Raw genomic sequence first — 25,150 nt, forward strand, 5'->3', positions numbered from 1 at the left:
ACCCTGTGGCTGTGGTCAAATGAAAACTGTACTCATCTTACACAAAAGACAGCCTTGATACTGCAGGTCAGGGGTGTCCAAATTTTTTCCAGCGAGAGCCACGTCGTGAAAGAGTGAAAGGATGCAACTTGCCACATTGATGTTTTGTAAAGCCTATGCTAAGAAGTTATATACTGTATGTACAAGAAAAAACTGCATCCCAGCTTTGTGATATCGGCGAAAAAGCGTATTATTACGATGACTTTATTCCCATAATAGTTTGACTTTATTCCCACAATATTATAACATTTTCCAAAACTTGTGAATTCATTTTGTTTTGTTTGTTTCTCATAATATTTTCTTTAATATTTCAACACTACTCAACCTGTTAAATACAACTTTTTTCTCTTGATGTTGTTGTTTGTGCAAAATGTTCCAAATACTTCTACAACTACTACTATACCACTCTAAAGTATATCCAAGTTTACTTTCTATAGTGTTTTACTTTGACAAGGTATACTGTAATAAACACTGCCGTGTGGCCCATTTTCCCAAGGGAGCGGGATTATGCTCAGCCCATGTTGGAATTCAAGTTTGCCCTCAATGAACCACAGATCCCGTGTGCCGGATGCACTCGGGCGCCCCCAAAACTGTAGGCTAGACCAGGGGTTCTCAAATGGCCAACCTGGGACCCACATTTTCCAATGGTCATTAGGTTGCGACCCACTTTTACTCAAGTCATTTACATTTTTTTGTTTATTTTATTTTATTTTTTTATTGGTCTTTTTTTTTTTTTTTTTTTTTTTACACTTATTTAAGTCATTTTTATTTATTTATTTATTTATTTATTTTTTTACACTTTTATTGTCATTTTTATTTGTATTCATTTGTAATTTTTTTTTACTTTTGTCATTTCTAGTTATTTTTTTTACATTTTTATTTAAGTATTTTTTATTTTTATATTTATTTATTCTGTCATGCATGAATTCATTTTTTTCTACTTTTATTTAAGTCAAACCAAGCAAATGTGTGTTGTTGTTTTTTTAATCGCACTTAATCGCACTTTTAATCGCATCTTTTGAAACATTAACACACATAATTACATGTCCAAAGTGCATTTTAGAGGCATTTTGCCAAGAAAATGAGGAAGAACATGATAACTGCATGTTTACAAATAATTCATGAATTAAAAATAAATATCAAGAAGACCACAAAATCAGATATTTCACTTGAAGTCAGACATGAGTTGTATACCACACATCCGCGACCCACTTTTGGGTCCCGACCCACCAGTTAAGAACCACTGGGCTAGCTACTACTACTACTACTACTACTACTACTACTACTACTCACTTGTGTTTCCAGCTAAGAATGGCTGTGTGATGACTCATTTTCCATGGCTAGTAAACCTATAGTGCAGTGATGGTGACATCACAGAGCCTCTGATGACCAAACAACTTCAACATGTGGTCCACAAGCTCCGTAGGTCACCAGTGGGCCGACCTGACACTTGGCCGTCACCCTTGCAAAAGCGGCCCATGTGGGACAAAGCTGGGAAAACAAATTTGTTGGCGCAATGTTACACCCAGTCTGAAATTCCTCACAGAACCGACGGCACAGTGAAGCTGTCGTGTGTGTGCGTGTGTGCTTTTGCTAACTAAGTTGGCCCGCTCAAGGCGGCACGTAGCTGCTGCATCATGTTGTTGTTGTCGTCGCTGCCTCAGGGCGGTCCTGTGACAGCACGAGGGCTGCAAACAGACACCCGCAAGGACAAAACAAAGCATTCACAGACAACGAGAGTGAAAAGCCAGACTATGCTAGTGCATAATGCCACATTTTCACACTTGTTGTGTGAGCACATGCAAAAGACAGGAAAGTTTAAAAATGGTGCGGCCATCTACCTTTGTCTTTCCGGGGAATTTTAGTTGCGCTTACACGACAATGTAAAAAAACTAGAATTTTTCTCTTTCTGTTACTGATAAGCTTCACGTCCAGATCTCAGACCTTGGTGGTGTGTTTTGGATCATTGTCCTGCTGCAGAACCCAGGTTGGTTTCAGACATAATTCTGCACAAAGAGTCGTAGTTGCCTCGGTTGTTTTATTTTATTTTGTGATTAAGTGATGAGCAGCTGGAAATGTGAATTTCTCTTGGATCAATAAAGTATCTAATTTTAGTAATTTTGTGAGAAATAGTGAGAATAAAGCTGCAATTTTTACACTACTGGACACGCGAGGAAAGGAAAAACAGAAAAAACGGTGGTGATATGACGCACATAAGTGTAATTTTGTGAGAATAAAGCAGTGATTTTGTGAGAAATAGTGAAATTGTCAGCGAATAAAGCTGCAAGGGCCTGGAGCCCTTGGAATTGTCTAACGGCAGCCCTGGCCAATAGCATTCATCTTAAATAAATTGAAAAATGTACAGTTAATCCATGTGATCGGCATCGGCCGATCTCACTCATGGATGATCTGTATCGGAATAGGCAGCATAAAACCCCCATCGTAGCATCACTACTTTTAACAATAACAGCTTATATTGTAATTGATCATTTTTATAATATGATATTAGTGTAATGGCCACACTGAAGAGGAAAAAAAATCACTATCAGTGTCATCATTTGTAGAAATAAAGTTGAAACTGACAGGCCAAGTCCCTGTCTGTGATCTGCAGGCTAATTAAGTACACCAGAGTACCCAGCAAGTTAACACTGAGTCCCGACACTCAAATGTTTCATTTTATGTCTCCCCTCGGCACACCGTGTCGCTGGCAAACACTCAAGAAAGAGCAGATTGGACAACTGAGCCAGATTCATCCAGAAACGCTTGAAGTGAATTTGTTACTATAAATTGGGTCAAGCAGCGGTTAAAGAGAAGCCTCGGTGTCCCAGCAGTGTTGTCCCCTGGTGCTTGAACTCGAGCTAACTGATAGTCCCAACCCAAAAGGCACCCGCACATGATTACAGAAGTGGAATCATTCATGAACTCCGACTGCAACACCCGTCAGGAAGAAAAAGTGAACATCAGTTTTTGTGAATTTGGGAGCAATAAGTGAACGGGCCGCAGGAGATGACTGTTTGGCAAAAGTAAATAAGTTATTTGAGAAGAGGGCTTTCACCCCAGTGACGTACAAACAGACAATGTCTTTTACCAGCATGCATTTACATCCTGATATGTTGAATATAGAACGATTTTGCTGCTAAATTTGAAACATTTTTGATTTAAAAAAAACATTTAATTTGTGGGGAAAACCCCCCATTTGTGTTTTTTAAAGCTAGCAGGAAGTTTTGGAGGGGGAGGAGCCAGCTGGCGTAGCGTACGGTGGCGCCAAGACGCAGCAACATAACCCAGGCTTTACTAGAGTGTCCCAATTACTCTCACATTTTTGCTATGCGTGGGTGGTCCGGTGGGTGGCCCGTAACCCCAGCGAATAACGGGGATCTACGTTAAATTAGGAGATGGCTTCTTTTTTCTATGTGTTGGTTAATTACAGCCGACCAGTCCAGGATGCACGACACCTCTCGCCCCAAGACAGCTGGGATAGGCCCCAGCATACCCGCGTGCCTAGTGAGGACATGCGTGTATAGAAAATGGATGGCTTATCCACAATTCTGCCTTTATAGAGATAATGCAAAAAATGCAATAACTAAATAGATAAATAAAATATAATAAAATAATAAAATAAAACAATGCTGAGTTTTGATGGACACTGTCAAAGACGTATTTCTGGTAATTTAACAATACAGTGGAACCTTGGTTAGTGTGATTAATACATTCCATTTTTCCCATAGGAAATCATGTAAATCCAATTATTCTGTTCCAGAAAGTCAAGACCTATAAAAACACAAAGCACGTTTCAAATTGCATATAAATGATGAATGAAAGTGATAAATTAACCTTTAAGTTTACTTTTACCTTCATTGAAGACGTGATTCTTGATGTGACTCTTCCCAAAAACACCATGTGGCAACAAGACACCACAAAGACGCCACCTTCCTTTTTTGCCATGAGTTATTTCTTGAAATCAAAAGTGTTTCTTGTCTCAAGTGTTTCAAGTGTCAGCATTTTGATAACGAGGGGGGGGGGGGAACACTACTGAATTCAACAAGTAACTCATGGCAAAACAGGAAGGTGGTAGGTAATCTCGCTGCCACATTGTGTCTTTGGGAACAGTCACGTATTCAGTTAAGGTAAAAGTAACCTTAAATGTAGCCCTTTCATTCATCATTTATACGTATTTGCATGCATTCTAATGCGACTCTTCCCATAAAACCATGTGGCAGCGAGACACCACAAGGACGCCACCTGTTTTGCCATGAGTTATTTCTTGTAATTAAAAGTGTTTCTCGTCTCACTCACCCAAAATGGAGCCACAGAAAGTTTCAAGTGTCAGCAATTTGATAACAAAGGGGGGAATCACTACTGAATTCAACAACTAACTCATGGCAAAACAGGAAGGTGGTAGTTGATCTTGCTGCCACATCGTGCCTTTGGGAACAGTCTCGTCTTCAATTAAGGTGAAGGTAACCTTAAATGTTCATTTATCCCTTTCATTCATCAGTTCTATGTATTTGCATGCATCTTGACGTGACTCTTCCCAAAAAAATGAAGTGGCAACGAGACACTACACGGACACCAACTCCCTGTTTTGCCCTGAGTTATTTCTTGAATTGTATAGCGTTTCTCACCTCAATACCCCAAAATGGAGCCACAGAAAGTTTGAAGTAGCAGCAATTTGATAAAGAAGGTAAAAAAAAACTATAGAATTTAATTGAATTCCAAAAATAACTCATGGCAAAACAGAAAGGTGGTGTAAGGGTGAAATCTCGCCGCCACATCGTGTCTTTGGGAACAGTAGCATCAACAATCATGTCTTCAATGAAGATAAAAGTTTCCATTCATCTAAATGTTCAGACGCTAAAAGAGGTTCCACTGTCCATTTATTTTTGTTGTGGTTGTACTTTGAATTGAAGTGCATCATACGGAGAACTGTTTGTAATATCGGGTTACCTCATTTCACTACAAATGATTAGAAAGAGCTCCCAGTGCGGCTGAGCGGGAGTTGTTGCCAAACTAGGAGACTCCCAGGTCCTCTAGTACTAACATTAAAGCACCACATGGAGAAACTGTAGCTCTTCTTTATGACTTCAATAGCTTTTATTAAATGTTCTGTACTTCAGGGAGGCGGTTCTAAAGTAGGTGGTGGTAAAAAAACACAGCACAACAGCTGCAGCACATCTTTACGGAGGCTATAAATGGACCTGAGTTGCATACACTGATATGTACTTCAAGCATTTATACGACTACATATACACTTGACTAAACGTGAAACAACACCAGAGAAGACACTGTTTAAGGTCTGACCACATATGATGATGCTTGATAAAACATATCATAAAAGTAGTACCAATAGGACTAATCAGACTAAAATTAGTCTCAACATGATGTCATTCCATTCAGGATGGACATTAGATTTCCAATTTCAACCATGGAAAAATTAACCATGAATAAGTTAATGATTTGCTATATTTTTCAAGAACAATCATTTTTGTTGGAAAAATTCCAACTTTTAATGCTTTAAATCCCAAAGTTGAGTTAAGTTATTGTTTCTTTAAGTAATTCTTTGGAGTGTATGAGAAAGTGGGAAGGAAAACGAAACATTAATTAACAGTTGTCCTTTGTTTATGGTGGTTAATTGGTTCCAGACCAATCCAATCCAATCCACTTTATTTACATAGCACATTTATAAACACTGCTTCCAAAGTGCTGCATAGACTAGTAAAACCATAAACAATAAGTACAAGTACAAATGACTACAGTAAAAACAAAGAGATCAAATAAAAACAAAAGAAACTTAGAACAGTAAAATATTTGAAACAAGAAGTAAAAAAAATAAAATAAAATAAAAAAAAATAAAATAAAACTAAAAAAGAATAAACGACACAGAGGACCACACGACTAAAAGTGGGTTTTAAGACGAGACGTAAAGCTTTCAATTGTGGGGACCGTTTTTACATGAGAGGGAAAGGTGTTCCACAGCTTTGGGCCAACTACGGAAGAGGCCCAGTCCCCCCTGGGCACCCACCAGTTGGACCATGGCTTGTTCGAAATGTCGCAATGATAAAAACGGTTTAACTTTGGATAGAAGCCGAAGATGATAAAAACAGCTTCTTAAAGGCGCACACAACAAGTCACAAATACTTTATTACACTTCATATCGCATCTTTTGAATGCCTTACATTTGTGTTCTCATTCATTTAGCCATTTTTATGCTTGTAAATGTTTAATATAAACCATGAATACGTACATTTATATACGTATATTTGCTTAAATATGCATTTTTTTTTTACTAATAATAGACCATATTCAACCACAAAACAGTGATCATTTATTAATTGATTCATCTTTGAGAAACTGCAATACAGTGAGGGCGCGATGTTCAAACCGCAATGTAGCAAGGGACGACTGTATATTTCACAACACAGCAGCAACAGAACCAATGTTGTAATAGCGGTGAGGCACAAACCACTTAGCCAGCCTTAATAGCGCAGTGTCGATTTGCGCTGAGGAGCGCCCCTTACATTTTATAGCGCATGCAGAGGTAGATAAACCTGCTGGGTGCTGACCACTCATGATACCTGTGGTGTCAGAAGGTTGCCTACAGCCACACTTTTATTTTATTTTTTACCTGCCGCTAATTACAGACGCCAACAGTTATTTGCTTTTGTAGACCCGGCAAACATGCATTTATTTGAATGGAGGCTAACGGAGGTTCGTAAAGGTTTTATGCTGATAGGAAACAACTAATTAACTTGACATCGGCTCCTACGGGAGAAATGTGAAATTAGAGCCGTTGGGCGTCAACTGTTGGACATTTGAGGTTCCCCTTGAATGTATTTTTATCAAAGACTAATAATCGACACAGGCTCAAACGTCCAACTGGAAAAACATACGGATAAAAGCATCTATACAGTAGACAAAACAACTACAAGGCAGCCACTTCCTCTGCGAGGATGAAACAGAAATGCTCTTCCTGTTCCGAAAGGGTGACACGCTCAAATACGCCAACACCTCCTCTTGAGCGGTTTTACAAAATATGGCGGTCACATCCCATTTATGTAATTTCCTCAAGTTTTGTTCCTCAATAAACACATTAACACGGCGCTAGCTCTTGGTCACCAAACTGTTTAAACATTTGCTCTTTCTTTTGGTATCTTATCATAAGTGGTTCACGTGTCGGGACAGAGTGTACTTTATGGGACACGGCCTTGTGAACAGCTTGCGGTGCCTAAATCAACACTGAAACCAGTGTCTTGCTTCTTTCGTCAAGACAGTGCATGATATGCTGCGTAGGAGAAGGTAGCAGGAGAAACTGGCGACAATATTAGTATAAATCTGTGGACAAACAGAAGCAATAAACTGCAGGAATAACGTAAAGCGTTGTATCGTGGAAGATCATGGCACCTACTTGGCATCCAATCAGATTTCTTACACTCATCTACTCGTGCTAAGGTAACAAAAACACCATGTACAGTAGTAGCAGACGGTCAAACGAATGCTGTAAGCTGAGATGGTGTTGTTTTAATTCCCCAGTTGTGCGATGAGGCGCTGGCTGTCGTAGATCCAGACATGTGCACAAACATGTCCAAACTACCTCCTACGCTTGTGGAGGAGGACCACACAGGGCCGAGGAATAGAGAGGGATGCGGACGCGACGAAAACACAAAACATCTGTTGAAAGACACGCGAGTTTACCAGCGATTTCAGGAAGGTCGTGGAACAGTTGGAATCTGCCACAAAGCAGAATAAATACCTCTGACGTTACTCATATGTGCTTTATGGCGCTTTATTTATATTACGGCTTGTAAACACAAGAGATAAAAGACTTAACCGCATTATCAGCTCGCTTTCGGTGAGACAAAAAAATACAAATACAGCACAAATAAATATTTAGTACTCAATGCATCTGTTGCCGTATAGCCGAACAGTGGTTCTCGACTGGTGGGTTGGGACCAAAAAGCGGGTCATGGATGCATTGTGGTTGCAATATGTAATAGACATTTATAATATGTAATGGACAACTGATGCCTGACTTATTTTGAAGTAAATTGAGCAATATTTTAGTCATCTTCCTCCTTGGTATACAATGGTGTGAAAGTGTTTGCTCCCTTCCTGATTTCTTTTTTTTTCTTTGCATGTTTGTCACACTTAAATTTTTCAAATCATCAAACAAATTTAAATATTAGTCAATGACAACACAACTGAAAACAAATGCAGGTTTTAAGTGAAACTTTTTATTGTTAAGAGACAAAAAATACAAACCTACATGGCACTGTATGGAAAAAAGTGATTTGGAAGGTGCGAGTCCAATTACATCTGGCATACAAGTAAAGTCACATTTCAGAAGAAGAACATCATACCAACAGTCAAATATGGTGGTGGTAGTGTGATGGTCTGGGGCTGTTTTGCTGCTTCAGGACCTGGAAGACTTGCTGTGATAAATGGAAGCATGAATTCTGCTGAAGGAGAATGTCCGGCCATCTGTTGGTGACCTCAAGCTGAAAGCAACTTGGGCTCTGCAGCAGGACAATGATCCAAAACACACCAGCAAGTCCACCTCTGAATGGATGAAGACTTTGGAGTGGTCTAGTCCAAGTCCTGACCTGAATCCTATTGAGATGCTGTGGCATGATCTTAAAAAGGAAAAGCCTCCAATGTGGCTGAATAACAACAATTCTGCAAAATTCCTCCACAGCGCTGGAAGAGACTCATTGCAAGTTATGGCAAACGCTTGATTGCAGTTGTTGCTGCTAAGGGAGGCCCAACCAGTTATTAGCTTTAGGGGGCAATCACTTTTTCACACAGGGTCATGCAGCTTTGGATTTTTTTTTCTCGCTTAATAATAAAAAGTTTCATTTAAAAACTGTATTTTGTGTTCAGTTGTGTTGTCATTGACTAATATTTACATTTTTTGGATGATCTGAAACATTTAAGTGTGACAAACATGCAAAAAACAAAACTGTATGTTCATTGCACATGAAATACATGAAATATCTGATTTTGTGGTCTTAGTGATACTTACCGGTAATTATTTGTCCGCACGCAGTTATTGGTTTTCCCTATTTCCTTTATAAAATGCCTTAATAAATTCCTATAAAATGCACTTTGACATGTAATTATGCATATTGATGTTTCAAAATATGACAGGTCATTTTTAAAGTCAAATACACTGACATACATTGACTTAAATGAAAGTGTAAAAAATAATAATAAAAATGACTTAAATAAACATGTAAAAAAATAAATTAATAAAATTGTTGAGATGAAAGTGTAGAAAAATAATTAAAATGTCTTACACAAAAGTGTAAAATTAAAATAAATTAATAGAAAATGACTTTATTTTGTAAATAAATAAATAAATAAATAAAAACAAAAAACACTTAAATCAAAGTGTAAAAAATAATACAAATGAAAAATGACTTAAATAAAAGTGGTTTGCAACGTAATGACCATTGGAAAATATGAGTCCCAGGTTGAGACCATTTGAGAACCCCTGGTAGAGAGGATCTTTGACTAGCATTTTTGCAGTTTGTCCTTAGAAATAACAGACATTCTCCTGTCATGAGAATCTGAGTGTTTTTGTAAGCGGGGGTGTCACACTCAAGTCACAATTTTGAAGACTTTTGACTCGAATTGACAATATCATCAAAGACTTGTAACTCTGATGTAAATGACTGGGGACTTGACTTGGACTTTAGTCTGATGACTTGAAAATACTTAATACCGAGTGTGTTGAGTAAAATCTGTCCCCCTCTCAAAGTGTTCAACTAACGTGATCATTATTAGGTCCAGCAAGACAACAAATTGTCCCACAGAATCTACCTCATTGAATGCATCTGTTAACATCCAATGAGATTTAAGAGCAAACAACAAGGGTGTGGATTACATTTCTGTGCACTGACTAAATCCTGAATGCCATGTCAGCACTCTGGTCTGGTCACAGTGGTCTTATTTACAAAATATAACAATTCAAAATGCATTCATTGTATTTGTTAAACTTAATTACTTTGTTAAAATGGTATTTTATTTGGTGAACAATAAACAGTGCTTATGACTTGTAAGGATTCCAAAATTTCAAGCCTATGACTTCAGACTTGAGCCGACCTGTCTTGTCTTGACCTGTGAGACTTGACTTGGACTTGCAGGTCTTTACTTGAGAGTTGACTCGAGACTTAACATTAAAGATTTGCAAAAGACTGATTTGCTCCCACTTCTGTTTTGTAGTAGAGCCTTAAAAACAGCATTTTTGCACTGGATCTCTAAAAGCAGCAGAGCGCTCCTGTCATACAGTACAGAGCAGGGGGTTTTCCCACTTTTTTCCACTGAGGGCTGCATACTGAAAATCAAGGATGTAGGGGGCCACTTTGATATTTATATGTTTTCAAATTTTGTAAAAAGGATTTATGTTTAAAAATCCTTTCTATATAATTTAAGTCACACATTAGTTTTATTATTAGATGGATGGATTAATAGATTATTAATCTCCAAGAGAAATTCACATTTCCAGGAGCTCTGCAAAAATGTCATAATAGACTTAATCACTTCATCACAAAATAAAACAACCAAGGCAAGACAGGAGAGATAAGAAAAGAAAAATAAGAAATAGAATAAGAATAGATAAATAAATACTGAACAAATCACATCAATTTTTAACGGCCCAATTTTTTTTCATGCGTAATTAACGTGCGCACATCGTGTTTGAGGAAGCGGCGGCCACCTTGGAGCTACAAGCGGGAGCAAATATCGAGCAGAAATGGAGAAAGAAAGGGGTATTTTGATTGGTAAATTTAGCTTCAAAGCTCTGGCAGATGGCTCTCACAAGAAGACCCAAGTCCTTTGTATCTACTGTCCCTGTGACTGGAACTGTCACGAACTCCGTCGTCTTCCACTTCCCAGAGAGAAGCGGGAAGGTACTAAAGCACTGCAGGGTTATTTTGTTGCCATTTATACATTGGTACCTTGGCATACGAGTGTACGAGCTGCAAGTTACCGGCAGGCATAGCCGAGGACAGCTATGGAGAGGCTTCTGTCAATTCAGAGCTAGCAGCACTAGCAGCGCTAGCACTAGCTACTGAGCAACACATCAGTAAAACATATGTACTTAATAGCGATCTAATTTATCTTATTTATTATGCATTGTGTTAAACTATGACAGGAACATCAAATTAAAAGCACAAAATGAATACAGACCCTCCATTCACCAGTACGTCCACCTGGACTTGTTTTTCAGAGAGGTTGTGTACTACAAATATGCACATTAGTACTCAATGACATCATCAAATCTTACCTTTATGCATTCCCACATACTATCAGCATTTGGGAGCAAATACTGTATGAGGTGAAAGAAAAAGGGTAAAAATACAGTAAAGTAGAGTGTGAATTTCTCTTGGAGATGAATAAAGTACATACAGTATCTATCTGTGCAGCGTGTGAGAACGGGAGAAGGTGCGTTCAAGGACCGTCAAACAAAGTGGGACAAATTGCCCGTCACATTAAACATTCAAAAACTGGGGGGGTTTCTAACTGTATATTATTTTTGAATAAAATAATGTCCGACATTTCCAAAATTCATATCCTTTTACATCAAATTTGATGTAGTTATCGTTGTCGTTGCGTTTCGTATCGTTTACCACAAAGAGATTTACATGCCTGTTTAGCAATCCATCCCTTTTCTACGCTGCTTATCCTGACTAGGGTCGCGGGCGTATGCTGGAGCCTATCCCAGCTGACTTTGGGTGAGTTGCAGGGTACACCCTGGACTGGTCGCCAGTCACATCCCTACTTATTATAGACAAAACTTTTTTTCATCTGCAATTAATTATGAGTTAACTATGGACACAAGATGTGACTAATCGTGATTAAATAGTTTTATCGTTTGACAGCCCTAATACTACTACTACTACTACTACTACTACTACTACTACTAATAATAATAATAATAATACATAATAAGGTAATAAGTCCAGTCTTAGTTATTAGTATCAACATTTCAGCGTCTTCTCTTTACATGTTGCCTTTTTACTCTATTTTTCCCATTTCTGCTGGGTTGCGGGCCAACAAAAAACAAGCCGCACTTTGGACACCCCTGGTATAGAGGATCTTTGGCTAGCATTTTGTGCAGTGGATTTGTAAAAGCAGGTTTTTGCAGTCATCATGTCAGAGCCTTGCATTGATATTACGCTATGTGTGAAAAATAGGAAGAATTGCGAAGGTCCCGGTCTGGCCCTTTGTCCTTTGCTTTCTGTAAACAACCGATTTTGTGCACTTCTATCACTTACTGCGCCATCTTCAGGACTGCTGCTGTTGTGTCTGCCAGCTGTGTGCAGGGTCAGAGGTCAGAAGAGCGTGCACAGGTGACTTGCGGCCCGATGACGGTCGTCGCGGGGAGAAGAAAGCGTTCTTTGCTGTGCTCGCCAAAGGTGACCGCGCGTGACCTCAGGAAGGCAAAAGGTGCAAATTAAATGGCTATATTTTTCTTCCCCCCGGTGGTTGCATAACAGTGTGAAGCAAAACAGAAATGATTCTTTTATTCAGGTTTGCTATTGATCAACAAATGGCTTCTTAGGAAGCTGTGGCTGCCAAGACAAATGAAGATGAATAGAACAGAATGAGCACTCACTGTCTCTCGCTGCGTCCAGCTCGGCCGTCTTCTTAGGGAAATGAGGCTTGCTGTACGCAAACACGGTCGTGTTAAACATGGCAGCCCCGTGCATAGCAGGTAGAAGGTCATGGGTTCTTACCTGCCGCACGTTTTCCGTTGGCGAGCTTCGTTGACGGCTCTGACCTGCTCAATGCTGCTGCTGAGAAATGATAAAACACAATGAGTCAGAGCAACACTCATGGGAAAAATGTACACCTAAAGTCGCACAAAACCACTGTCATACAGAGGTTCTTCTTAAACGGGCCCCCGCGGCCAGTAGGGGGCCCACAAACGCTGGCATCATCAGTCTTTAATTAAAGCCATGGGCCTCAAATCCTGATTACGGCCCCCCCCAGATGTCAAACACCATTCCTGCTTTCATGTGACGGCAGGTGAGCGCCTAAAAAGATTAACTAGGCATGTGTTCTGCTTTTTCTTTGGCCTTTTTTGGAACATTTTGCAAAAGAAGGCGCGGCCTCAATGCACAGTGTTAATTGCTTTTTTTTTTTTTTTTTTTTTTTAAGATTTTGCCTCCTTATGTGCCTAATCCTTATGTGAGCCATGAACACATATGTCTTTCTCTTTTCTGTGCATTCTAAAGACATAAAAAAATGATAAAAAAGAGGCAGCTAAGAATGCACGTAATGGGACGCACCTAGTCTGCCTATAAAGCCTTCTGGAAAAAAACTCCAACCGCCAAAAACAACGTCACCGGCTAGCTACTTGCTGGCTAGCGACTAGCTTCACCACACACTTGCCCGCAGCGAGTCAACAATGCCTCAGGCCACTACCAAAAGGTAACGCTACATACTGGAGCTTCTGCTGTATTTTTGTTTCTGAGTTTGGAAACGTTAATGCTAGGTGTAGCGTTCCTTTCTATGTTGCTACGTGAAATCAGTGCACCTGGAACGAAGTTCCGGTAATGCTTAAACTGACCAACATGCTGTAAGTATTACATGCTATCATTAGGGCTGTCAAATGATTACACATTTTAATCAAATTAATAACAGTTTTCCACTTAATTCATCATGATTAATCACGGCTTGCAGCTATGTGTGAAATATGCCCATTTTTTACTGTATTTTAACAAAAAGATACATGATCAAAAAGATAAATGACAGGACACAATGACAAACAAGTTTGTATGTATTAACAGCGCCAAATGAACTGAAAATGTAACTCAAGCTAAGAGATAGCACACAAGTTTGAAAATCTATTTGCCTAACACTAGCCACTTAAATAGTAGCGCAACATTTGAATCACATTTTAACTGCGTTATTATGAGCCATGAAGAGTTGCGTTCAAAGACACAGAGTAATTTAAGTTGAATACGTGTTTTGAGTGTAGATGTATTTTCTGGAATTTCCGAGCATACTTAAATGCATCAAATTGTACTTCTGCAGTAAGCGTTAGGTTAGTGAGTGATAAGCTTATCCACTTACTGTTTGCTTAGACCGCACATAGGCGAATAATTAAGACATTATTGTGATTTTAGGGGTGTCCAAGAATGCATCTCGCAGCTGTCGCTTGACAATGACAAAGTGTCGTTCCGAGGAGGACGACAGACGTGCTTTGTGAGTTGGAGATACATATACAGTGTTGGACTTGCACTCCTGTTGATGTGTTCAGTTCAGAATAAAGTTATAAAAGAGCGTCAGGACTTTGTGTGACTGAGTGGGGACGCTATGCCATGCTTCCATCTGCCATCATAACAAAGGGGTACGGCTTGACATGATGCGCATGCGCTAATTACGCTAAAAAGTTTAACGTCATTAATGAAATAATTTAGTTACCTCGGTTAACAGGCTATTTTTGACAGCCCTAGTTATCATGAATGTGCCTGTTACTACATAGTTACAGGATGTAAACAAAACCATAAAACCGTGTTGGAGGTTTTTGGAGGCGTTTTAATAGCCTCTTTCTAGTCTTTCTAGGCAGAATAGGTGCGTCCCATTACGTGCATTCACTACCTGCCTCCTTTTAGCTGTTTTTATATCTTTTTAACGCATAGAAAATAGAAAGAAAGTGTTTTCTTTTCTCACATAAGGATTGTGGCGGATGGGCAAAATTCCAAAAAAAGTACAGTTTTCCTTTAAGAGAAGGGGAGAAGAATGTGCACAGTGTGAGGGCAGTGTATGTCACTGTCGATATAGTCCGCTGCTGTTGGGGATGTCATCCAACTTCATCTTCCAAAGCTGTTCACTTCGGGATGGCACCTCATCAATTGTTTTCAAAGTTAAGTTACACAGTGATTAACTTCTTTTTACGCTTTCACGACAATTATGAATGTAATCATGCCAACCACCTTTTTAAGCTTTGATATTAACAGTGGTTAACTTTTTATACTTGTCTAAACATTACTGCTGGATAAGAAATCATTGCCTGTAATAAAGGTTTTATGAAGGCCACAGTTTGACCCCGGAACTGATTATTTCTAGTTTCGTTATTCCGCTATGGGAGAAATGGTTGGGCCAGCACCCTGCAATGGATTATTGTTTCTACTGTACTAAGTCCTAAAGTCTTGTCTAATCTTATGTAGCAGCCATACACTGACATACACCCCCCCTCCCTCCCACTGCCTTTCATACAATGACTTCCTCTTTCTTCTTCGAGCATCACATGTTTTTTTTTTCTTCCAAACGTGACCTTTGCTAGCCTGAGAACAAAGCTAATCCTCCTGGTATATGGGGAGCGGAGGCCAAACGTACAATGCGGGCCTGTGCACTCTGGCCGGCGCGGACCGCCTCCTGGGGGCGGCAGCGTTGTCGCTGGGTGGTCCTCCTCCCAGGTTCAGTGAGAGCGCTCCTCGTCGGCCTCGGGCGGGGCTCTCCCGCCGCTCCTTGCCGGAGGAGAAAGGAGAGACAAAGTCAACGTATTGCCGATGCTGCTTCGGCGTCTTGCAGGAATGTACAGTGAAGGAAAGGCCGAGCAGATGTGCTGAGTCAGCCAAAATAAACACTGATGTGCATGCAGATATACTGTAAGAGCGATACGTACTGTTGCCTTCATCTGGGTGTTGCAGGTGTCCTGCATGGAGGGATGAAGATCGCTGAGTGCAGACAAGGTCAGGGAGTCCAGACCAGGTGGAGTTACATTTTGACCTTGGAACTCCTGAGGAAAACGCACAGAATATTCCTAAATATGTCCATAGAGGAGAGGCTTAGTTGACCTATAGTGTTTATTTTACAGTACCCTGTGAGGGCGAGGTCGGATAATTCCTTGACATAAGAAGAAAGCAGCTAAATGTATCAGAACTGGGCGCGACCGCCAGTTGTTGTTCATGCGAACCTGCAGTTTGTCTGTAAATTGACTTTGTGTGTCTTTCCTTTATGACTCTTGACTGTGAGTTTAGAAGAATTCCAATTAGATTGCTAATGAGTTAGATGCAATACAGGACATTTACCATTGTGACACTAAAGCAGAACATATGCAATGTATTGTGTATATGCACAGTCTAATCCAATTAAACAGCTACATCTAACTTTCTGCATGTGATAATACAACATTGTTGTGGTTACGGTCCGCAGCGGTGTCCACTCACACTGCGTCATACTGTGATTCGGTGAAATGTTGTGTAGCCAAATTACTAGACACGGTGCTGATTGGCACAGGTGTGCCTAATGTTGTGTCCAGAGGGCAGTGCAGGTTCACTAAAAAGCTTGTTGGACTTGTGTGGCTATGATCTGTATACCTTCAAGTCCAGGACATGCTTGAGTTTCAGGCGGAAGAACTCCTGTTCCTTCAGTTGCATGAAGTCTTGACAGTTGGCAAAGCTCTCTGCCATCTTTGGTAAGAAAGTCAAAGAACGAACAGATGAGGAAAAGCAGAAGGAGGGAACAGATAAGCTTTCTCTCTCGACTTTACACTGTCGGAGTCGCAGATAACAAAAGCAAACTTAATTTGGCGTCAACCTGATCAGCAAAATAATGCAGCGTGAATGTGAACGAGGGCCACCTTGTGAAGGATGGCCTCCAGCTCGCCGATCCTCTCCCTGAAATGTTTGTCTTTGGAGCGAACAGCGTCCAGTTCGTGGGCAAGTTGCCTCCTCTCCTCCTTGACGAAAGCCAGCTCACGGACCTGACGCTGGTTCTCTGCGTTTTGGTAGGACATCTCCTAAGAACAGAGGCAGCGAGAGAAGCATACATGTTATTGTGGGACTCAAAATCAGGAATCATTAGCATTACCGAGGGCGTTAGTTAGTTCCCAGGATTACAAAACTTATTTCCGTTTTTGTAGGGCAAGAAAGATTGCATTTTGGTGAGGATCCCAATAAAGGTGCGGCTACAACAACCTTTCATCGATGCAGTCCACTTGCATTGGGGCCAGGTGGTGCAGTGACCAACCATAACCAGCAGATGGAGCAACCCTTGCAGAACTGTACGGCTTTAATTTAAAACATGCTATTACTACGTCGCGTCTTCACTCTATTTTGTTTTTTCACAAAGTAATTAGTTCATGATCGCTGTGTCGTGGTTGAATACGGCCTATTATGAGCAAAAAATATGCATATTTAAGCAAATTGTATTTATCCTTGGCCTAAATTAAGCATGTTCAAGCATTAAAATGGCTAAATGAACTAAAATAGAAATGACAGCAGAAGAAGCATTCTAATTGTGAATGTAGTATTCTACATTGGCCACTAGGTGTCAGTGTTCAATGAGACAAGGGCCAGACAAGATTGCCAGAAAAGGTTTAAATGATCGCACAACAGGCACAATAATAATAACATAATAATCATAATAATAACACGGCTACTGTTGGGGCCATAACACACGACAAGCTAAAACTCAACTTTGAACCTCCAACGTCCGCCCGCCATTAAGGGAACACATCAACAGGATTTAAATGACTTATTTACTCTTATTATGTCTACTAAATTGGGTAATACAAACCCATTACGATACAATGATAAGACATTAGCCACCACAAGAAGTACGCCGTCCTGAAAAAACAATTAGAAACCACAACATGTAAGTATATCTTATCTTATTTATGTCTAATATGTCTTGTTTTCTCTCCTTATACTGTAGCTACTACATTGGGTAATACAAATGTAAAGGTGACTATAGGGGTGTTATTTCATGTCTACAGGGCTCTAATGACGTTAAAAACCGTATTTAGAAGATCGGAAACAGGTTTTTCTATGACATAACTATGAACATTTTTCATTTATTAATACTGAATCCTACTTGGCGGAAATTCACTGATCTCAATAGAGTCTGGAACCAATGCAATAAACAAGGGAGGACTGTACTAACAACACATTCTAACTACGCCCCCTCAGGGCTGTGATTAGCATAGGGATGATCATTTTGTGTAAGTAAGACCATTAAGGCCCACATCTACTTTTGTTTTTTTAACGGCTCACATCACATTCTAAAAATACAATTAAACGATACCATACTATCGACACTAATTCTGTGATGGAAATGAATTATGAAAACAAAAAAAAAAAGGAAAAAGGCGAGGTGTAATGGGAACATACTAATAATACAAATAATATTGTCACCTATGACATAAAACCATGTAAGCTGTTTTTCATTAAAATATATCTATGTTGGATTGTAGCCAGTTTAAAAAATGTTTAAAAAAGTATTTAATATAGTAATTTTTCTTTTTAAGTTAGTAGAAAACAAACAAATCAGACTTTTTCCTTTCGCTGACCACAATTGGGGACCTACAAAAAGTATCCATCAGAGATTTTATATTCATTACCTCAGTCGGCATGTATTCTTCCGCTGCCTTGTGGCCTGCGCATTAGTATCGCTCTGCGTCCCAGAAGAAAATGTTGTTTATTAGAAAGATTGGGCCAAAATGCGTTTTCTACAGCAAAGCATACAAGGTTTTGTGGTTGTTTTCTTTCTTTTTCGTTTTCTGCCTATTTAAAGGAAATAAGTGATCAATTTGACAAGTAAGCACAAAGATTCAAAGAAAAGTCTGCTCTCTGCTATCAACGTAATCAAGTTTGTACAAACCACTGGCGATTTAAACACCTGATTTAATCAACATGAATATTGGCAAATTGGGCGCCTCTTTCACCTTGTCCAGTTTCTTCAGCGTCTCCTCCAGATGTTGGACTCTGGCCTTCAGAGTGACCTCCTGCTGCATGTCCACGGCTGCTCGAAGGCAAAACACAGACAAAATAAGAAACGAGAACATTCAGGACATCAACTTTAATGCACACTTCATTAGAACTTGGACACAAAAGAAACAAAACGGGACAGACGTGTCTTTGTATATATATGATGATTTCATTAAATCTAACCATGGCTGTCAGCCCCTTCCAGGGTCCTCAGGGTGCTCCTGACCCGGTCCAGCTCAGTCTGGGCGCTCTTCAGCCGGCCCTGGAGCCTCAGCACGACTCCCCTGTGTTCCTTGTTCGCGCAGCTGTGGAGCTGTTGTAGCTCTCTGTGCTGCTCTGAAGAGGCGCCCACAAAAACACACATAAATTATGTCCACAGGGTTCACACAGGGAGCAATAAAAAAAGGGGGCTGGGTTCGTAAATCATAAGGTAAATAATACTCCTTTGTTTGATCAACACAGCAGGCACAGAATAGACGTTTTCTAGGAACACCGTTATGGGGAACTGGAGTATTACAGATGTGAAAGCACATTTTGGACAAAAGTATTGGGACAAGTGGCGATCCACAGTAAATGCTGTAATCATACCCGGGATGAGGGTAGTATTTGGAAGCAGGCGATTATTATGTCCCAAACCTAAAAATGCATTAAAGATAACATGTTCATTTTTTAATAATGATGTGGAATGCATGAGAAAGTGTAAAGGAAAATGCAGCTCTCTTTGAACACATAGCAATTCATGAATTAAAGAACTGTGTTGTGTATGGCATAGCACTGTCAAATATAACACGTTAACGCCGGTAACTAATTTATTTCATTACTTACGTTGAATTTTTTTGTGTAATTAACGCATGCGCATCAGAACGAGCGCGCCTCTCTGTTATGACGGCAGACAGATCTGTCGTCATAAGCACAGTGGGGCACAGTGGAGCGTCCCCACACAGTCACACAGAGTCTGACGCTCTTTTCTAACTTCATTCTGAGATGAACACATCAACTGCAGTACAATTCCAACACCTTATACCAGGGCTGGACTACCTACGGCCCGGAGGCCACATGCGGCTCGCAAAGCATTTGAATCAGGCCCGCCAGTTGCTTCCAAAGTATTTAAACCTTAAACATATACGCTGGCAACATGACTTGCAAGTAGTCAGAGTCAGTCGATCTGAGACAACCTTTTGATGGTTTAAGTAGCTTTTCACATGCAGACACCAGTTAACCTACCCACTGCACTGCCTGGGAAGTAAAAAAGGAGGGACGCTCACATACTATTTAATAGTCAATGTTTTAGCATTTATAGTTCACATTGTATATGACATCTTTTATTCATGTACATTCCGAGTGTCTTATTCAGTAAATTTCTTTTTCTTCTTATACTTACTAAGTTCACGATATTAGACGATACACGAGATTGGATCGACGGGAACGAGACAAGATTTTAACATTACTTTTAGGAAAAGTGCAATGAAAAATATTTAAAATATATGACAATGTATTGTAATCTACCAATTTCATCTCTACTATGTTACACTCTTCTACACTCTGTGCGTATGCTAGCGGCCCCGCCTCCACCCACCGAGACAAAGAGACTGCATGGATGACAAACGGGCTCACCCAGTTCATGCCGTAGTTCTATGGAACAAACGCACCAAGGTGCTGAAACCAACGCACAGAGTGAATCCTCTTCCTGCCTGCTTGGAGGCGGAAGACGAGGACAAGAAAAATGGTCGAGTTCATTTTCATTTATTGTCTGATTAATCAATCAATTAATCATCCCAGGCCTAGTGCCCACGAGACATTTTTTCTACTACTATATTTATTTGTATTTATTTCTATTATTATATCATTATATTATCATATTAAAACATATTTCACATGTTCCTTCAGGTACAGAAGTAAGACCCATAACGATGTAACAAGATGTAACAAGATCATCATGTTTAATTGAATTACTTTTGAATTGAAAGAAACAAAGAAGTGGGCAGACGACATCCTGTCTTTTGTGTTTTTGGGCTATCAAGTATAGAATCACTGCACCGGCGTACATGCAGGGAGCTTGTTAGCTTCATTGCTACGTGCTAGCACAGCTGGCTCCAAAGTGACAAGTCTCCACTCTTTGCAGCAAGTACAAGTTTATGAGAGCAAGAGAGTACTTTCAGTGTTAGTGCAGGCCTGCCAATATGTACAAATTTATCGTACTCAACATGCAATTTGACCCGTGAATACGCTTGTAGGCGTCACCGCTTCCTGGTTTCAGTTTAAAATTAAATAAATAAATAGATATTAGTTTCTCAATAGCATTTCAATCCGGCGGGGCAGAAAATAATAAAAATAATTGGGAACCACTGCACCAACGTAAGTACCTTGGAGTCTTGCAACAGGAGAAATGCCGGCTGCAGTGTTTGGGTGCGCCGCTCTAATTTGCCCGTGTAGGTTTGTACAACGTTGCGTGACGCATTAGGTCGGGTTTTTCATTTTTTAAAAGGCTGATGCCGATATGTGTCATAATGCCAAATATCGGCGCCGAATCGGTCGATCGCTACTCCAAATATTAAATTACTAATTAAAAATGTTAAATTGATCATTCAATTACATCAGCAGGTTGCCTTTGCATCACAGCGACTAACGCCGATGTTTTTTAACCTTGTGCTAATTAGAAACCCTGAGGGTCTTACTTTTGTAGGCCATGCTTCCAGTGACTGTAGGAGACTGCAATAATTAAAACAGGTGTCAATTGGAACATTTACAGCACTGCAGTGAGTGAAAGTGAGAAAACGAGTGGTGCTAACCGCTGCTCCACAAAGACAGTAGGTGGTGAGAAACCTACTAGTCACGGCGAGCAAATGCCTGTGCTGCATCTCCAGCTGGGTGGTGAGCTGCTGCCTCTCCAGGTTCTCAGCCTCAACCTGCTGAGACTCTGCAGCAGCCAAGTCGGTCTAATGAGAGTTGTGGAGAGAGAGCGACAATGTGGAGAGAGAGCAACAATGATGAGCTTTGCTGGTGGTGTGTTGTAGTGTGGAGGTCTCTGTACCTTGAGCTGCTGCATCTCCTGCTTGTGCTGCTTCAGCTGCTCACTGAGGAGGATGTTCTCCTGGTGGAGGCCCGCCATGGTGCAACTGTGCTGGGCGATGGTCTGGTTGCGGTTTTCCAGCTGAGACCTGAGAAGCTCCACCACTTTCCCCTTGTTGACCAGTTTTAGCCTCAGGGTTTCGTTTTTAGCAAGGACGTTCGCACACTGTCTCTCAGCTTCTTCCAGTTTGGATGGATGCTGTATAAGTAAAATTGAACAAGTGGCATAAAAATAGGTACACCTGCACAATCTACAATGGGATGCCTTTGCAAAGATAACTAGAAAAGCAGTCGGACAGCGCAGACCTCCACCAAGCGCCATAGTCCACCTTTGGATCTAGCTCCATTTGAAGATACAACAAATCAGTTGGCACACTCCAGATTCCACAGTGTCTTGGTTATATATAATGGTGTTTGTTGCATGTTTAGAGCCTCATTTGTCATCTTCCTATGATGAAAATTCGAAAGGTTCCCTATTTTTTCATATTCTGGATCATAGTGTCCAGAATGATTCCATTATCTGGATCAGTCTTTGATATATGTTGCGTTATATGCACAAATGCTGAAAATGCTCCTATCTCGCAATGTTAAAGAAAAATTCCTGAATCCAGATGATGAGCCAGATCACCCCCAAAATTGAATCAGTTCTTCCATATCCCATTGCCGACAATTCACAAAAATTTCACCCAAATCCATTCAGAACCTTTCAAGTTATTTTGAACAAAAACAAACAGACAAACAAACAGATAAAGGCCGGCAAAAACAAAACCTCCTTGGCGGAGGTAATAGTGCTCTCCTTTGATCGACACTGCATACCGGCTTGGTTTCCTGGGACTGCGCCTCCTGCGGTGTTAGGTATTTCTCCTCCTTGGTCACATCTTGCTCTCCTCCTGGGGTCTGTGCCTCCTGCAGCGGCCCAAGCAGGACCTCCACCGATTGAAAAGATGATTGATTCTACTGTTTTTAGTCACCTGACTGACTCCACTTCACTGACCTCATGCTGCTGCAGAGATCTCCTGCAAATAAAAGTTGAAAATGCAGGTTTAAGCTAAACAACACACATAATTATCATATGCAGATTTGCTTTTACTGCACCTCAAAAGCTCCAGTTTGGTGCTGACGCGAGCGCCGCTGTCTTTGGATGAGCTCAGTTTGTGGTTCAACATCACCACCTCCTGGCCAACGCTGGCAATCAACTGTGCCGTTCTCAAACAGCAAATGACACAGGTTTGCCAACGTTACAGCAATAAAAGGTGACACTCTTTGTCGCTGCATGTAAACATATGTAAACATTACCTTCTCACGGTATGTCTGTCCTCACTCTTCACGTGTTCCTCTGGCTGCTGTAACACACAAATATACGATGGAGCGAAACCTCTCAAGTTGAACACGCCCTAAATTTGTACAATTCAGAATTGGATCAACAATTTCGAGCGAAATGCGTGTTGCTCGTAAAACATCAACATATGAGATGTCATCATGCTGTACCTGCTAAATTTTACTGGGTTTTGCTTTGTCTTTTCGCAACCCATATTGCAAAAAAGGGTCCTCAAAAAGGATGACGACAGAAGAATATACACAGGAAGTGGTAGGACTCCATACATAACGCACTTGTTATCAAAGTTCAACTATTCTGTACTTTATTTTAATTGTGTTATATCGTGCTTTACTTAGTTTTACACGTGTAGGCCAGTTCAGAACACTGCGTGTCGATCAAGTGTGGCTGGGTAGTTTTACTTTATTTTAATTTAGTATTATATAGGGCTTAAATTATTTTTACACTTGTATGGCTGCAAAGAATGTTAAAATCCATTAAGATGACTCAATATACCCGGCAGAATGTGTCACATGATGTTTGCCAACACCACAACCAGAGGAGATGGCAAAGAGGAAAAGTGTGATGCTAACCATAGCACAAAAATAGGTACGTTTTAGAGCAATGATCTAATACCAAGTACATGCACAAATCCCTTTTAACCAAGCTAATGCAAAACATAAACATACAGTTAATTCCAGCAGTGCCTCTGCTTCATTAAACAGTGTTTAACTTCTTTTTACACTTGTATGACAGTGAAGAATTATGAGAGTTTATGATGGCAATAGTTTGACCCTCAAACAGATATTATTACAAAATTTGGTAACAAACACAGAAAAAACAAAGGTCGATTTCACAGTTTAACTTATATTGGTGCTGCTCAATCGAGCTGAGTCATGCTCACCAAATCGTCAGTCATAGTCGGGACAGCATCTTTGGGACCGGTGGCAGTTCTCTCGTGGGATAACAACGTTTGGCATAACTCCTTTATGTTCCCCTCCAGTGTCTCCACTTTCTTGTTCAGCTGCCTTGTCTCATTCTGGGCTTCCTGCAGCTTCTGGTCACCCGACCTTCTGATGGCTTGGAGCTCCTCCAGCAGGCGCAGCATCTTTTCCATCTGATCGACATGCCTCTTCGAATCAGTCATTCTGCAGACAATTAAACACACGGGGATTTTTGGTGTTTATGAACTTTTTGTGCAGACTTTTTTGGAATCGATCACCTGAGATCAGACATGACGTCCCTCTCTATCTGCTCGTTGCCTTGTTCATGTGGAGCGGCGGCCTGCAGGGGAAACATAACTCATCAAGCACTGTTGCCTTTTTGTTACACTGATTACACTAAAGCCAGGAAACACGGAACAAGCTAGAAACTGCAAGACTCTCAGCATGTGCGCAGTAAAACAACAGACCCTGCCAAGCTCAGTTAGAAGATGAAGAGGGTCATCGAGTGGATTTTCTTCATTTATGGTGGGGCTGACGTCTCTCTGCCCCGCTGCCTGCTGCTGGGCTGAATCCCAAGATGGGGCGTCTGCAAAAAAAAAAAAAAAAGAAAAAGAAGTTTACAAAGCTGGAATTGCATCTGTGTGTGTTGTGTGTGCATTTATTTTGAGTCATACAAATGTGTCCCACTGTGCAGCCAAACTTCTCCAAGGCAAATTTGGTTGCATTTTCCACTTCTTCCTGAAGCTTCTGGGTTTCCTTGGTGCGCCTCTCAAGCTCCTCACTGATTCAGAAACAAAACATATAGTCACTGCTTGTAGTAACACTACAGTTATGTGCAGTGTACTAAAATGTGTGGCGTTTGTTGAGCCACATTGTGAATAACAAAACACTGTTTGCAGTCAATATGAGCCCAAAATAAAACGTAAATAACTAAACCTACCTCAACTCATCCAGTGTCAGAGTGCTTAATGTCAGCCCACAAGTGTCCCGAGTGGCTGGAAAATGAGTTAAATTGAAACAAATGGCGACAAAACAGCTGGGTAACAGATTTAATGGACTAAAAT

General features: G+C 40.4%; 1 protein-coding gene across 3 annotated transcripts in view; it reads right to left on the reverse strand.

Annotated features, from left to right (window-relative positions):
- Positions 1-25,150, reverse strand: part of scarb2a (scavenger receptor class B, member 2a) — a 64,392-nt gene that overhangs the window by 39,036 nt on the left and 206 nt on the right. Inside the window, exons 2-20 of one of the 3 annotated variants that reach the window (XR_008570023.1) lie at positions 25,027-25,081; positions 24,761-24,867; positions 24,554-24,672; positions 24,047-24,426; positions 23,124-23,167; positions 22,923-23,033; positions 22,822-22,843; positions 22,644-22,754; positions 21,790-22,026; positions 21,586-21,694; positions 18,942-19,094; positions 18,716-18,792; positions 16,631-16,789; positions 16,368-16,460; positions 15,674-15,787; positions 15,385-15,515; positions 12,777-12,836; positions 12,656-12,705; positions 12,315-12,470 (exon numbers count right to left, since the gene is read on the reverse strand). The gene's annotated coding sequence lies outside the window, so the exon portion shown is untranslated. Of the gene's footprint in view, positions 1-12,314; positions 12,471-12,655; positions 12,706-12,776; positions 12,837-15,384; positions 15,516-15,673; positions 15,788-16,367; positions 16,461-16,630; positions 16,790-18,715; positions 18,793-18,941; positions 19,095-21,585; positions 21,695-21,789; positions 22,027-22,643; positions 22,755-22,821; positions 22,844-22,922; positions 23,034-23,123; positions 23,171-24,046; positions 24,427-24,553; positions 24,673-24,760; positions 24,868-25,026; positions 25,082-25,150 lie in introns of those variants that run through there. The other 2 variants (XR_008570022.1, XR_008570024.1) reach the window with 2 other exon arrangements.

The sequence above is a fragment of the Dunckerocampus dactyliophorus genome, chromosome 4, assembly GCF_027744805.1.
Source record: "Dunckerocampus dactyliophorus isolate RoL2022-P2 chromosome 4, RoL_Ddac_1.1, whole genome shotgun sequence".
In the NCBI taxonomy this organism is placed as follows: Eukaryota; Metazoa; Chordata; class Actinopteri; order Syngnathiformes; family Syngnathidae; genus Dunckerocampus; species Dunckerocampus dactyliophorus.